At 43.7% G+C, this 13028-nt stretch overlaps 1 long non-coding RNA gene across 1 annotated transcript; it reads right to left on the bottom strand.

Moving 5' to 3' along the window:
- Nucleotides 1-1242: 1242 nt before the first annotated feature.
- Nucleotides 1243-5857, bottom strand: LOC145530586 (uncharacterized). Its single transcript, XR_014071917.1, has 2 exons — nucleotides 5458-5857; nucleotides 1243-4433 (listed from the first exon to the last, which is right to left on the bottom strand). It is a non-coding gene; the product is annotated as an uncharacterized LOC145530586 (long non-coding RNA).
- Between the last annotated feature and the right edge of the window lie 7171 nt (nucleotides 5858-13028).

Here is a 13028-nt window from a genome sequence, read left to right as displayed (position 1 = left end):
ACTTAGCATGCATGCATATGGAATCTAGAAAAATGCATCGATGAAACTATTTGTAGGAAAAGAATAGAGATGCAGACATAGAGAATGGACTTGTGGACACAGTGGGGGAAGGAACTGCTGCTGCTAAGTCGCTTTAGTCGTGTCCGACTCTGTGTGACCCCATAGACGGCAGCCCACCAAGCTCCCCCGTCCCTGGGATTCACCAGGCAAGAACACTGGAGTGGGTTGCCATTTCCTTCTCCAATGCATGAAAGTGAAAAGGGAAAGTGAAGCCGCTCAGTCGTGTCCGAATCTTAGCGACCCCATGGCCTGCAGCCTACCAGGCTCCTCTGTCCATGGGATTTTCCAGGCAAGAGTACTGGAGTGGGTCACCAGTGCCTTCTCTGGGGGAAGGAGAGGGTGGGACAAGTTGAAAAAATAGCATTGGCATATATATACTACCACGTGTGAAATTGACAGCTGGTGGGAAGCTGCTGTATAACACAGGAAGCTCAACCTGGTGCTCTGTGATAACCCAGATGGGTGGGATGGGGGCAGGAGGGAGGCTTAAGAGAGGGGTGTATACACACACACACACACACACACACACACACATATGACTGATTCGTGTTGTCATATGGCAGAAACCAACATTGTAAAGCAATTATCCTCCAATTAAAAAATTAAAGAAAAATAAAAAGTGTGGCAAACAGAACACATCGGGGCTGCTGCTGTGTGGTCACCTGGAAGGTGGCGCCATATTTTTAAAAGCATTGACTGTTTTTGTCCCTTGATAATTCCTGTCTTTGCCTTCTCTACTCCACTGTGATTATCTTGCAGTCACAGCAGCAACAAGTTATGTCAAACTGAACAAACCCAGTGGCGTCCACAATTGACTGAGTTTCAGGGAAGGTGAGTGAGCGTGTTTATGGAGACATCAGTGGTAGAACCTGGAAGCTGGGTGGCCACCCTCAGCCCTCCCAGCCCTACCCCAAGGCCCAGAAGAGCAGAGTCATTTCTGGACCCTCCACAGGCATAGGAGCAGTGGAGAGCTGGCTTGAGCACATGGAGGAGAGAAATGAAGGGGTGCTGGTGGATCCCCAAGTTGGCAGTTGACAGCAAGGACCAGATGGCACCCCTGCTCCCAAGTTGTGCACCGAGTAAGTCCCTAGGATTTAGGCACAGTCACAGGGAAGTGAATTGATTGAGAGTTTCTCCCAGCCTCGTGGAGTGATAGCTCAAAATAGAAATAAACTTGAGTTATAGAAAGATGAAGCAAGTTTTATTACCTGTGCACCGAATGGAGGACCGCGATTTGTGTCTGCGACACATGTTTCAAGACTGAAAGGCCCTTTCTTCAGGTGGCAGAACTCTGGCCTTATTTACAGATTCAATGTTGGAGAAGGAGGGAGGGTGGTCCTGGATTGGGGAGTAGGGCACGCAGGCTTGTATGCGCAGGAGCAGGGTAGGGGTGAGGAGGAGGCTCGCGGTGGGGGGTAGAGCTTGGCTGGGTGTCAGTGACTCAGCATAGCATCAGTTTTCCAGGACCTGGGCCCAACAGGGCATTTTCTTAGAAGCAGGCAATGGCTCTGAGCCTGGGCAGTCAGGCTCTCTCCCTGGGACCAAGCTCAGCTCAGCTCTGCATGTCCTCACCCCACTTGTAAACCTCTATAACTGTGCCCATGGAACTCGCTGGCATTGGCACTTGCTGGGCCAGCCACAGACAAATAGCTTCTCCAAGAAGAACTCTGGTGGGTGTGCTCTGTGACAGGGAACCTGAAATAAATTGTGCTAAGCCTCATGCTGGGTGTTGAAGATAGAGAGATGTGACCACACACACACACACAAAATAAATAAAAAAGAAAGAAAGAAAAAAGAAGAAAGGAAGAAAAGAAACTCTATGATTTTCCAGCAAAGGAAATCCCTCATCCACCTTTTCAAGAAATCCATATTTAATTTTTAGGATAATTGTTTTTAGAATGGATGCTAAGGATCTAAAACGATTTTCTTTTAATTTCTTTATACCTTTCATCCCCATCTTGAAAGCACCAGAAGGTATTTAATACAAAATAAACAGATGCAATGACCTCCTTCAAGCCGAGTAATATACAAGGCAGGTGCCCTGTGCCTCCTGCAGAAGAAAGGCTGCTTCTGACCAAAGGGTTCTATTAACACTCTCTCCCAGAAATGATTCAGGCTTGGGCTCCCTTGAATTCCACCTTCTGTGGTCACCTAAGTGATATAGTTAGCTTAATGGGTGCAATTATAAAAATAGTCTTGTTAACACGAAGTCTGGTAGCTTTCCACAAGAACTCTGCTTCCTAGCAAGGAACTGGGGATATGTCCATGACTCTGGGTCTACCAGGATCCTTACAGGTAGGAGGTGGAAAATGGGTCTGAAACTTTGGATTTCCAATGGTGATGTTGGGAAACTTCTTAGAAGCTTCAGGGTTTGTCCTTTGAAGGAGAAGAAATCTAAGAGCCATCTATTTTCTCTGAAGATGAAAGGTTTTCATTTGTCAATTTCATTTGGGGAGGTAAGGTCTATGTTGCCAAAATAGATGTGAAAACTACTTGACTAAGTAGTTAGTCCAGTCAAGAATGGACCACAAATCACAGAGTCTTCCCTTCAAAGGGAAAGATGGGCTGTGTGGGGTTTCTGGTGAACTCCGGCCTTGATCAGGGGGTCTTAATCTGAATTATATAATACAGTATTGAGGAAACCAGTCCCATCCAGGTGGAAATGGTGCCATGGAGATTTTGTGCAGGCTTCATCCCTGCCCTGCTTTGACTGAAGGTCATGACTAGAGAGTGCTTGCTTTTCTTGTCATCCCTAGTTTGAGTTAACTAGTTCTTTAAATTAAGTGGAACAACTCACTGTTTCAAAATTGGGAAAGGAGTACAACAAGGCTGTATATTGTCACCCTGCTTATTTAACTTACATGCAGTGTACATCATGTGAAATGCTGGGCTGGATGAATCACAAGCTGGAATCAAGACTGCCAGGAGAAATATCAACAACCTCAGATATGCAGATGACACTACCCTAATGGCAGAAAGTGAAGAGGAACTAAAGAGCCTCTTGAGGGTGAAAGAGGAGTGAAAAAGCTGGCTTGGAACTCAACATTCAAAAAACTGAGATCATGGCATTCAGTCCCATCACTTCAAGGCAAATAGATGGGGAAAAAGTGGAAGCAGTGACAGATTTTCTTTTCTTGGGCTTCAAAATCACTGCAGGTGGTGACTGCAGCCATGAAATTAAAAGATGCTTGCTCCTTGGAAGGAAAGCTATAACAAACCTACACATTGTATTAAAAAGCAGAGACATCACTTTGCCGACAAAGATCTGTATAGTCAAGGCAATGATTTTTCCAGTAGTCATGTATGGATGTGAGAGTTGGACCATAAAGCAGGCTTAGTGCCAAAAAATTGATGCTTTTGAACTGTAGAGTTGGAGAAGACTCTTGCGAGTCCCTTGGACTGCAAGATCAAACCAATCAATCCTAAAGGAAATCAACCCTGAATATTCATTGGCAAGACTGATGCTGAAGCTCCAGTATTTTGGCGACCTGATGCAAACAGCCAACTCATTGGCAAAGACCCTGTGTTGGGCAAGAGGAGAAGGGGGCAACCAAGGATGAGAAGGTTGGATGGCATCACCAACTCAATGGACATGAGTTTGGTAAACTCTGGGAGATGGTGAAGGACAGGAAAGCCTTGCATCCTGCAGTCCATGGGGCTGCAAAGAGCTGAACATGACTGACAGACTAAACAACAACAGCAAAGAGGCTGGGCTGTCCCATGGAGAGATGCATCAGCTTAGGTGGGTGCTCATAGGGGTAGCTGCACCGCATTTTCCTGTTCAATCTCAGCATGCCATTTGGGGCAGAAACAGTGGGGTTCTTGGTCTGCCAGTCACTATCTCTTTGACTTTGACAACTTTTTAAACTTCAGCCTCTTCATCTGAGAAGTGTGGAGGACAGAGCCTATCTTATGATATTATTGTAAGAATAGAATCATATATTTCACATGTAATGCATAGCTTGATGCCTGGCACAGAGCAGGATCTCAGCGTGCATTAATCCCATTACCATCATCATCCCGAGAGTGACTGAATGGGGCTGGGGCTGCACGTGAGACTTTGGAGATATTCCCATGGAACGTGTGGCATGGAAGCCCAGTGCAATCATCCAAGGATGAACTTCAAGTTCTCTCCTGTTGCATTCAGGAAAGGCACAATCTCACACTCACTGGGTATGCTAATGATGAGTAGTTGTTGGAGATTTCCTGGAAAAGCATGAACAGTATGGCTCCACTAGGCACCTTTTGAAAGAGCATCTTCTTGAATTCTCCCTCCCAACTAGGTCTTGGGTAAAGTAGAATTATCCGTGTCCTGTGCTGTGAACTTCATGAAATTCAGCCCATGACAGAAGCCAAAATGCTTAGTGGATTTCCTGGGGGGAAATGGTACAAAATAACAGAGAATGGCTTGAAAGAAGGAAAAGGAAAGGCATTTTGTTCCTTCCAAGAGGATGTTGAACACTCAGTCCAAACACCCCCATAACTAATTCATTACTTTACACCAGGCAGACATCTTTTAAATTAGGCGGAATACAAATGAGTCTTGTTTTGTGCCATTAATTTCAATGGTTTTACACAATATTTGAATCACTGGCATTTCCGCCTCCTTTGGAGGCAGACCAAATCAGGCTGAATCTACTTGCATTAAAAGCCATTCATGGGACCCAGCCAGCTCCATCTTACAGATGGAGTGCCATATGTTTTGGCTCACCCCCACCCCACCCCCATATGGAGCAGTAATATGCAATCCAAGAATAGAATGAACTATTTGTCTATGTCTGCATTTCAGGTTCACCTCTAACCTACAACAACTTTCTATTCTGGACCGAGGTAGGCAAGTTCATCTGGAAAAGATTCAGAAAGGTGCTAAGAGTTTTAAGGGATGATTTTTTGTTTTCTTTGGTCCCTTCTAGACTCAAGACCTCAAATGCAATCAGCTCCAAAAGCTTAATACATCCATAATATGGCACTTGGAAGAATTCCATTTTTACTTTTCCAGGAATAAGTTAGGCCTTTTAACTTGAAAGCATAACATTGACTTTCTGTTAAGGTCAGGAGGCTCTAGAAATAATGAATTTAGTGGTTCTGGTCCATTCAAAAGTATTAGATCTTATTTTGATGCTTCTTACCAGGGATGTGGGTAGTCCCAGAATGGAAAAGCAGAAGTACATGGCTCAGAAGAGACTAGTAAGTATGACATCTGAGTCACATCTACAACTAGAGTAAGCCTTGAGTGTTTGGAGGGATTGATGGGAAGAATGGACCACAGATATGTAAGAGAGAAATGTCCGTTTTCCCATTTACTCAGAGTGGAGTGATTGAAAGAACATGGAACAGAGAAGTCTCGTCTTTTCTCTGCTTTTGACCTTGAACAAGTAATAGGACAATGTTCCTCACCTGTGCAACCAGGGAATCAGGTAGAACTGGCCAATCAATTTCATCTTTGATGTCATCTTGCATTGATGGGTACTGATTGAGGCTGGGTTTTGTGGGTGCTGCCACGTGGTGAGACAAATTAATTGTTTGCCCTGAGACTGGGACCTAAGACTGAGTGTGCTTAACTTATTTGGTTCAGCTTCAAATGTCTCAAAGGTCCCTTCCGGCAATAACACTTTGTAACTGTGATTTGGTTTGTTCAACAATTGACCTTCAGAAGCCTGGGTATTGTTGGGAAATCTCTCAGTCACAGAAAAAGGACACTTCAGTTTCCAAATCATTCTCTAACCCCAGGAGAGCTTCTGTGCAAACTCTATTTCCACTGGCCCATTGCTATGAAGTTTAACTTCCTGGCTACGGAATGGTTCTAGCAACAAACCGTTTGATGTCATGGTAACACAGATGCAGCTAATCTGGAATTCTGATTTTAATGAGATTGTAAACCAGAAGCAAGAGGCAGATAATGGAATTTCATCTTGTTTCAGATTGCTAAAATATGGCCCACATCTTCTTACAGTTCTTCAAGTTTCAATCAGCCGTAATCATGGCTCTCGAGTTACCAGATGTCTATTTTCTGGTTCCTTGGAGACAGAGCTGTACAAACTTAGGTCTCTGACATTATCTGACCCTGTAGCATGGGCTTTCAAGTAAGCTGCCTGAACCATTACCTGTAACAGCACATTGAATTTCTTTCCTTTAGCTGAGATGCTGAAAGCCAAGAACAAAACAAAAGCAGACAAGCACCTTTATATTCCAAAGCCAGGATCTAGACATCTAAATGGGGTTTACAAAGACAGTGACCTAAAAACCAGTGTCTTGACCCTTCATCCATCACCCATCTCAAAGGTATAAAATAATTGAGACTGGAAATTGGAGAGAGAGGGTATTTGTGGGGAGAATTGTCGATATGTGATGTGACCCACTCTGTACCCCAATCCACACTCCGTAGGGGAGAGAAGCCGTCTGGAGGACCACCTGGAAAGCTACTATTCCCTGGAATTGGGGAACACAGTGGACTGTGATCTGATATGTATCTGAGTCAGAAATGAAGGCACCAGGTTGGGAGAACCAGGGATGCTGGGTGACGGCGTGGTATATTTCTCAGGAGTCAAAAAAGATTTATCTAGAGATTCCCTAAGAGGGACTTTGACAAGAGATACAATCGGAAGGGTGATGGACCAGATACCTGAGCATCCTTGAGTGCTTGCATTTTACCATTGTACACCTAAATGGTGTTTGAAAACCCTGCGTGTGTGCGCATGGCTTTGTGTTAGTCAGGAGAGAGTAGACTTGTGTTTTGAAACAGTCTCCAGTGGCTTCCCACAATAAAGGTTAATTTCGCACATAACACAAGCAGTGGAGGTTGCTATGGAACTCTGTTCCACACTCAGTGACCCTGGCTGATGGAGGGTGCCTCATCCTGGAGATGTTTCATCTGCATCCTGTGGTCTGTTTGTGCACCTTGTAGGGGAATAGACAGCCAGATGGTTGTGTGCTGGTTCTCATGCTTCATTCCAGAAGTACCATGCCACATCTGCCTATAGTCAGCTGGCCAGATCTAGTTACAATTACTGCTAAACGCAAGTGGACTGGAAAGCATGGATGGCAGACAGAGGGCTCACTGACCACTGGGATGACCAGTGGAATGCTCACTGCTCCCTTTGCCACAGGCTTTGTTTTTTTTTTTTGTTCAAACTTTAAACTTTTTTACTGGTATTGGAGTATAACCAATTGACAAACAATGTTGTGATAGTTTCAGGTGAACAGCAAAGGGACCCAGCCATACATATACAGGTATCCATTCTCCCCCAAACTCCCCTCCCATCCAGGCTGCCACATAACATTGAGTAGAGTTCCCTGTGCCACAGGCTTTTGGATTGTGAGCTTCAGAGTACAGAGATCTGACTGACCTCTGATGTCAATATCTTTATGTTTTTCTCTCTCGAGTTGGTCATGTGCCAGAAGAAGTCTCTTCTACCCTCTTGTCTAGGGAGTCAGGCATAGTAGCCCATCTCTGGAAGGAAGCTGCAATAGTGGGTGGGGGAGTCTCAGTACTGAGTGTGCATAGGGTCACTCAGTCCCTCTGTCCTGGGCCTGATCTTTGGTTTCATCTGCTTTAAGTTTAGGTGTGTGTGGAGCCATCATCCAGTTTCTTAGAGGGGAGAGGGAATTAGAGGGCCTAATCACTTCTTTAAGATCTTTTAACCAATTTTCCTGTTTTTAGCCTCATCTTCATCTTTGCAACCCCACGGACTGTAGCCCACCAGGCTCCTCTGTCCATGGAATTCTCCAGGCAAGAATACTGGAGTGCATAGCCATTCCTTTCTCCAGGGGATCTTCCTGGCCCAGGGATTGAACCTGGGTCTCCTGCGTTCCAGGCTGATTTTTTACCATCTGGGCCACTAGGGAAGCCCAATCACTTCTTTATGGTCTTTTAACCAATTTTCCCATTTTTAGCCTCATTTTCATACCCCAGTTTATGGGCACTTGGAGCCACCTTTCCCACTGCCAGCTTACAGCTTAGCCAAGCCAGTTCCCATTCACCCATCTGCTTCTCATCTTTCCAGTTTCTCATTTTCTCTCCCATTCTGTATGTGCCAACAAATTTGTATCCCTTTTAAAATACTTGACTATTGAAGCAGGTAGAGGTACATGGATGCTTTAAATCCCCATCTTGATGCAGACTTGTTCTCATAGTTTGTAAAAAGCTCCATTTCTAATTGGATGCCCACACCTGGAATTGTGCATGCATCTTACTTCAAATTGTTTTTATTGGAACTTGGGACAGCTCTGTCCGACTATCATTCAGGAAGCAGAAAAGGGCATTTTTACTCACGCTGTCTTTCTCCTCTTTAGCAAGATTTTTTAGCTTTCTGTAACATTTTTTGTAGATGACAGAACATGGTTAATTTAAGGAAGCTTGGTCGAGTAGGGTCAATGTATGTGGACAAGGGTTTTTCCTTTCTCGTTATCTAGATCACAAATTCATCCACCCAATATGCCCTCAAGACCTAAAATATGGCTTGTGCTATAATTGGTACTATAAACCTTCAGAGTGTGAGAGGGAAGCACAGTGTGGCTTTTTAAAAGTGTTTTTCATTTTATTTCTTAAATTTATTTTTAATTGGAGGATAATTGCTTTACAATATTGTGTTGGTTTCTGCCATATATCAACATGGATCAGCCACAGTATGTCCCCTCCCTCTTGAACCTCCCTCCCACCTCCCACCACAGTGTGGCTTTATTGCAAACTTTTTCAATATAGAAGAGGCCGAGTGTCTCTTAAGGTTTTAAGAGTTTACTTAATGGTTTATTTAAAGCTTGATGAAAGCCCACTTTGTTCTCTTTATAGGGAGTCATAAAAGACCTGATGTCCAGAACACATTGTAATTTAGCTAGTTCTTTTTTTTTTCTCTTGGAAGACATGGCAGAATGAAGGAGACGTTGGGGAGGGGGTGGTGTATGTGAGACACAGAGACACTATGTTGAAGTCACAGGCTGGATTGGGCTCTCACGGGCTTTACTTTATCTCCAGTAGAAATGAGCCGTTACATGTGCTTTCCAAAGAGAAGACAAACAAGTACTTTTTGCTTGGGAATTAGCTACTGAACTCTGGTACAGTGTTTGGAAGATTATTGGTGGTGGTGGTTTAGTCACTGAGTTGTATCTGACCTTTGTGACCCCATGGACTGTAGCCCATCAGGCTCCCCTGTCCATGGGATTCTCCAGGCAAGAATGCTGGAGTGGGTTGCCATTTCCTTCTCCAGGGGATCTTCTCGACCCAGGGATCCAACCCACATCTCCTGCATTGCAGGTGTATTCTTTACCGCTGAGCCACCAGGGAAGTCCTTGGAAGATTATTAGGGCTGTTAATTGACACTGCTTTTAAATCAACTCTGGGTACTGGTAAATCATCTGGGGTCTAGCCCTTATAAACAGATTTACATATGAAGGTTTGACCTCTTCCTGTTCCCTGGTGTACAGCTAAGGCCCTTCCGAGTTGAGCTCTGATGGGAGTCACCTGATATAATGCATAGGGACCAGGGGCTAGAATTATGGGGCTGGAACAGTGTCCTCCACATCATCTAGGCCAGCCTCCTGCCTCTGGTACATGCAGGGGTAAGTCTGGTTGGAATCTAACCTATGGCTTAATGTTTCCCTGGGAAGCCTCATTGTAATTCCTGAATGGAAGTCATTGTTCTTAAGAGTCTGTCTCAGGATTGGCAAGAGCGATGCGTAAGTCATAAGCAGGCAGTGCCTGCTTTCCTTTATGCCCCCCATTCTAGAAAAAGGCTAGATCCCCCTCATTGTGTGTGTTCTTCTTTAAATAGGCTGAGTTCAGATTTACCATCTGGTATAGGCAGGAGTGGAGTTGGTGTTTCGATTTTACCTTGCTTCTTCCAGCATTTTTCATCAGTCTTGTTGATTTTCCTGTCAATTTATAATAAATTCCCTACATATGAATGAATTCTGTTCTGAAAGTGTGTTCTTAAGTCTAACAAAGTTAGCCTAGGTACCCGACTAACACCATCGGCTATATAGGACTGCACTGTAATAGGTTCATAATACTTTTCATGCAAATAATACATAAAAAACAAACAAAAAATAAAGAAAAGATTTTTAATCTTACAATTGTTGTTCAGTCTCTAAATCACGCCCAGCTCTTTGCAACTCCCTGGACTGCAACACACCAGGCTTCCCTGTCCTCCACTGTCTCCTGAAGTTTGCTCAAATTCATGTCCATTGAGTCAGTAATGCTGTCTAACCACTCTGTCCTCAGCTGCCTGCTTCTCCTTTTGCCGTCAGCCTTTCCCAGCATCAGGGTCTTTTCCAGTGAGTCAGCTCTTCACATCAGGTGGCCAAAGTATTGGAGCTTCAGCTTCAGCATCAGTCCTTACAATGAATATTAAGGGTTGATTTCCTTTAGGATGGACTGGTTGGATCTCCTTGCAGTCCAAGGGACTCTCAAGAGTCTTCTCCAGCACCACAGTTCGAAAGCATCACTTCTTTGGCACTCAGTCTTCTTTATGGTCCAACTCTCCAATCCGTATATGATTACTGGAAAAACCATAGCTTTGAGTGTATTAACCTTTGTGGGCAAAGTGATGTCTTTGCTTTTTAATATGCTGTCTAGGTTTGTCATAGCTTTCCTTCCAAGGATCAAGTGTCTTTTAATTTTATGGCTGAAATCACTGTCCATGGTGACTTTGGAGCCCAAGAAAATAAAATCTGTCACTGCTTCCTCTTTTCCCCCTTCTATTTGCCATGAAGTGATGAGATTGAATGCTGTGATCTTAGTTTTTTGAATGTTGAGTTTTAAGCCAGCTTTTTCACTCTCCTTTTTCACCTTCATTAAGAGATTCTTTAGTTCCTCTTCCCTTTTGGCCATTAGAGTGGTGTCATCTGTATATCTGAAGTTGTTATTTCTCTGAGCAAATTAGTACAGTACCTTGGAAAGTACAGTAGTACCGCATAACAGCTGGCATGTAGGGGCTGGCATCGAGTGAACAGGCAAGAAAAGTTGGTGATGGAGGAGGGAGAGGAGGTGGGAGATGATAGAGATGAAGGGTCATCAGCGATAGGAGACAGAGGGCAAGCTGTGATTTCATTCATACACACCTGGCGTTGATGGAACACACATTCACATCTTTGCAAGTTTGCGACTTGAAGGTTTATATGTCAGGGACTTACGGTGTTACCTTAAATAGCTTTGAAAAGCCACCACTTTGTAGAATGGGCTTCTCTTCTGTCCTCTACCCTCATCTCTAGATATGATTTAGAGGAGACACTCCTGTTAGGTTTTCTGCTTTCCTTTTTAACTGAGAAAGCAAATTGCAAAGCACCCCACTATTTACCAAGCTGCATTTATTCCTGCATTCATCTCTTCCTCTTGTAAGCGGGGTGGGGGCGTGGATTTAAGAGTGCATATGCTTCGTGTCCAGGGGCAGGGTAAGGATAATGCCTTTGCTCAGGATGGGAAATTGGAGGTAAACTCATTTTAGTGGTATCCTGACTGATGACATCATTAGGTGCTGAGACCCTGCTCCTCATCAAGAGGAGAAGGTCCTTTTGTCTCTAGGGCAGAAGAAAAATTAAAGGCTTCTGCTAGCCCAGCTGAGTAATTTATGGAGCTGCCGCTTCTTTCCTCCTCAACTCCTCTTCTCTGTCTAGTTTGACTCCCATTAGAAGGTGGCAGGAGATTTCTATTATCTCTGAAAAAGATCAGGAGATAGCTGAGTTGCACCTGAATGGCCTATGTAGTTGACAGCAATCTTGGGAAGCTCTGTAGTATTTCCTGAAAGACTGTACTGGGGACTCAGAGACTTTCAGAGGTCATCACAGACCTTCTGAAGAGGTGCCTTAGAAGTTGAAGTAGGGGCTTGTTGGGACTCCCCTATGTACCAGCTTGGAAGTTAACAATATCAAGTTGAAAGTGAGCAAACCTCAGACAACTAGGGATCAGTTGAAACTGATAGAGGTGGGGTTCAGGATGGGGGGCGCATATGTTTATCCATGCCTGATTCATGTTAATGTATGGCAAAAACCATCACAAAATTGTAAAGTAATTATCCTTCAGTTAACATATATAAATTAATTCTTAAAAAAAGAAACTGGTAGAGGAGATGTGGGCATCCAGCATCAGGACCATCTGAGGCAGAATATCACTGGAGAGAGAAAGACAAAGATGCATGGAAATGCTATGAATTAAGACATCTAAACTGGCTCCTGAAGTAGAAATTTATTCCTGGATAGTTTCTGAAGATGCACTGCAAAAGAATAGTATAGGTTATGAAAGTTTGTGTCCTAAACATTATATGAGACAGGAGAATGTTGTAGAAAGAATGTGGGCTCAGAAGTGAGATCAATTCTCACTTGTTGATTGTACGTCCTTGGACAAATTACCTAACAAGTCTGAGGTCCACTTCTTCATGTGGAAAATGTAGAATAGCTATCCCTATCTTTCTATCTGTATCTACCTTCACTAATGCAGTACTTGGAAAAATGTGGACACTTGGTGCGTTAGTTGTGGGAAACTAACATTCATCTCTATTTCCTTATAAAGTCTCTGCCGTATTTGTGGGCTTGGATTCTGAGAACTACATTTCCCAGCATCCCTCATCAGCAGAATTCTGATTTAGATTCAGAATGGGAGGCTTTCAATGTGATTCAGAAGCAGAAAATAGAAAGCAGAAATCATTGTTGCACCTGCAAATTTTCAGACAATCTCATGAACTTCAGAAGAGAGTAGACATGAGCTTTTGCCAGTGTCTTCTCAGATCGCCCCCTAAAGTTGACACACTTTGTGGCGATGAGCAGTATAGATCACTGGTGGCCGTTTTAGGGGTCTCTGTACTTTCTTATTTCCTGAAAGTTAGCTTTGATTTTCCCTGACTTTATCATCTCTGTTTATCCAATAATATTGCAGACCTCTAACTGCCTGTATTAAATCTCTTCCTGCTCAAAATACCTAGAGAGGTTTCTGTTTTCCTGGCTGAGTTTTACAGACATATCTGAGTTTGAAAAATACAGAA

This window comes from Giraffa tippelskirchi, chromosome 12 (assembly GCF_054371585.1).
Source record: "Giraffa tippelskirchi isolate mGirTip1 chromosome 12, T2T-mGirTip1v1.2.pri, whole genome shotgun sequence".
Classification (NCBI taxonomy): domain Eukaryota; kingdom Metazoa; phylum Chordata; class Mammalia; order Artiodactyla; family Giraffidae; genus Giraffa; species Giraffa tippelskirchi.
Note: the sequence above shows the minus strand (reverse complement) of the source record. Positions and strands in the feature narration are given on the sequence as shown.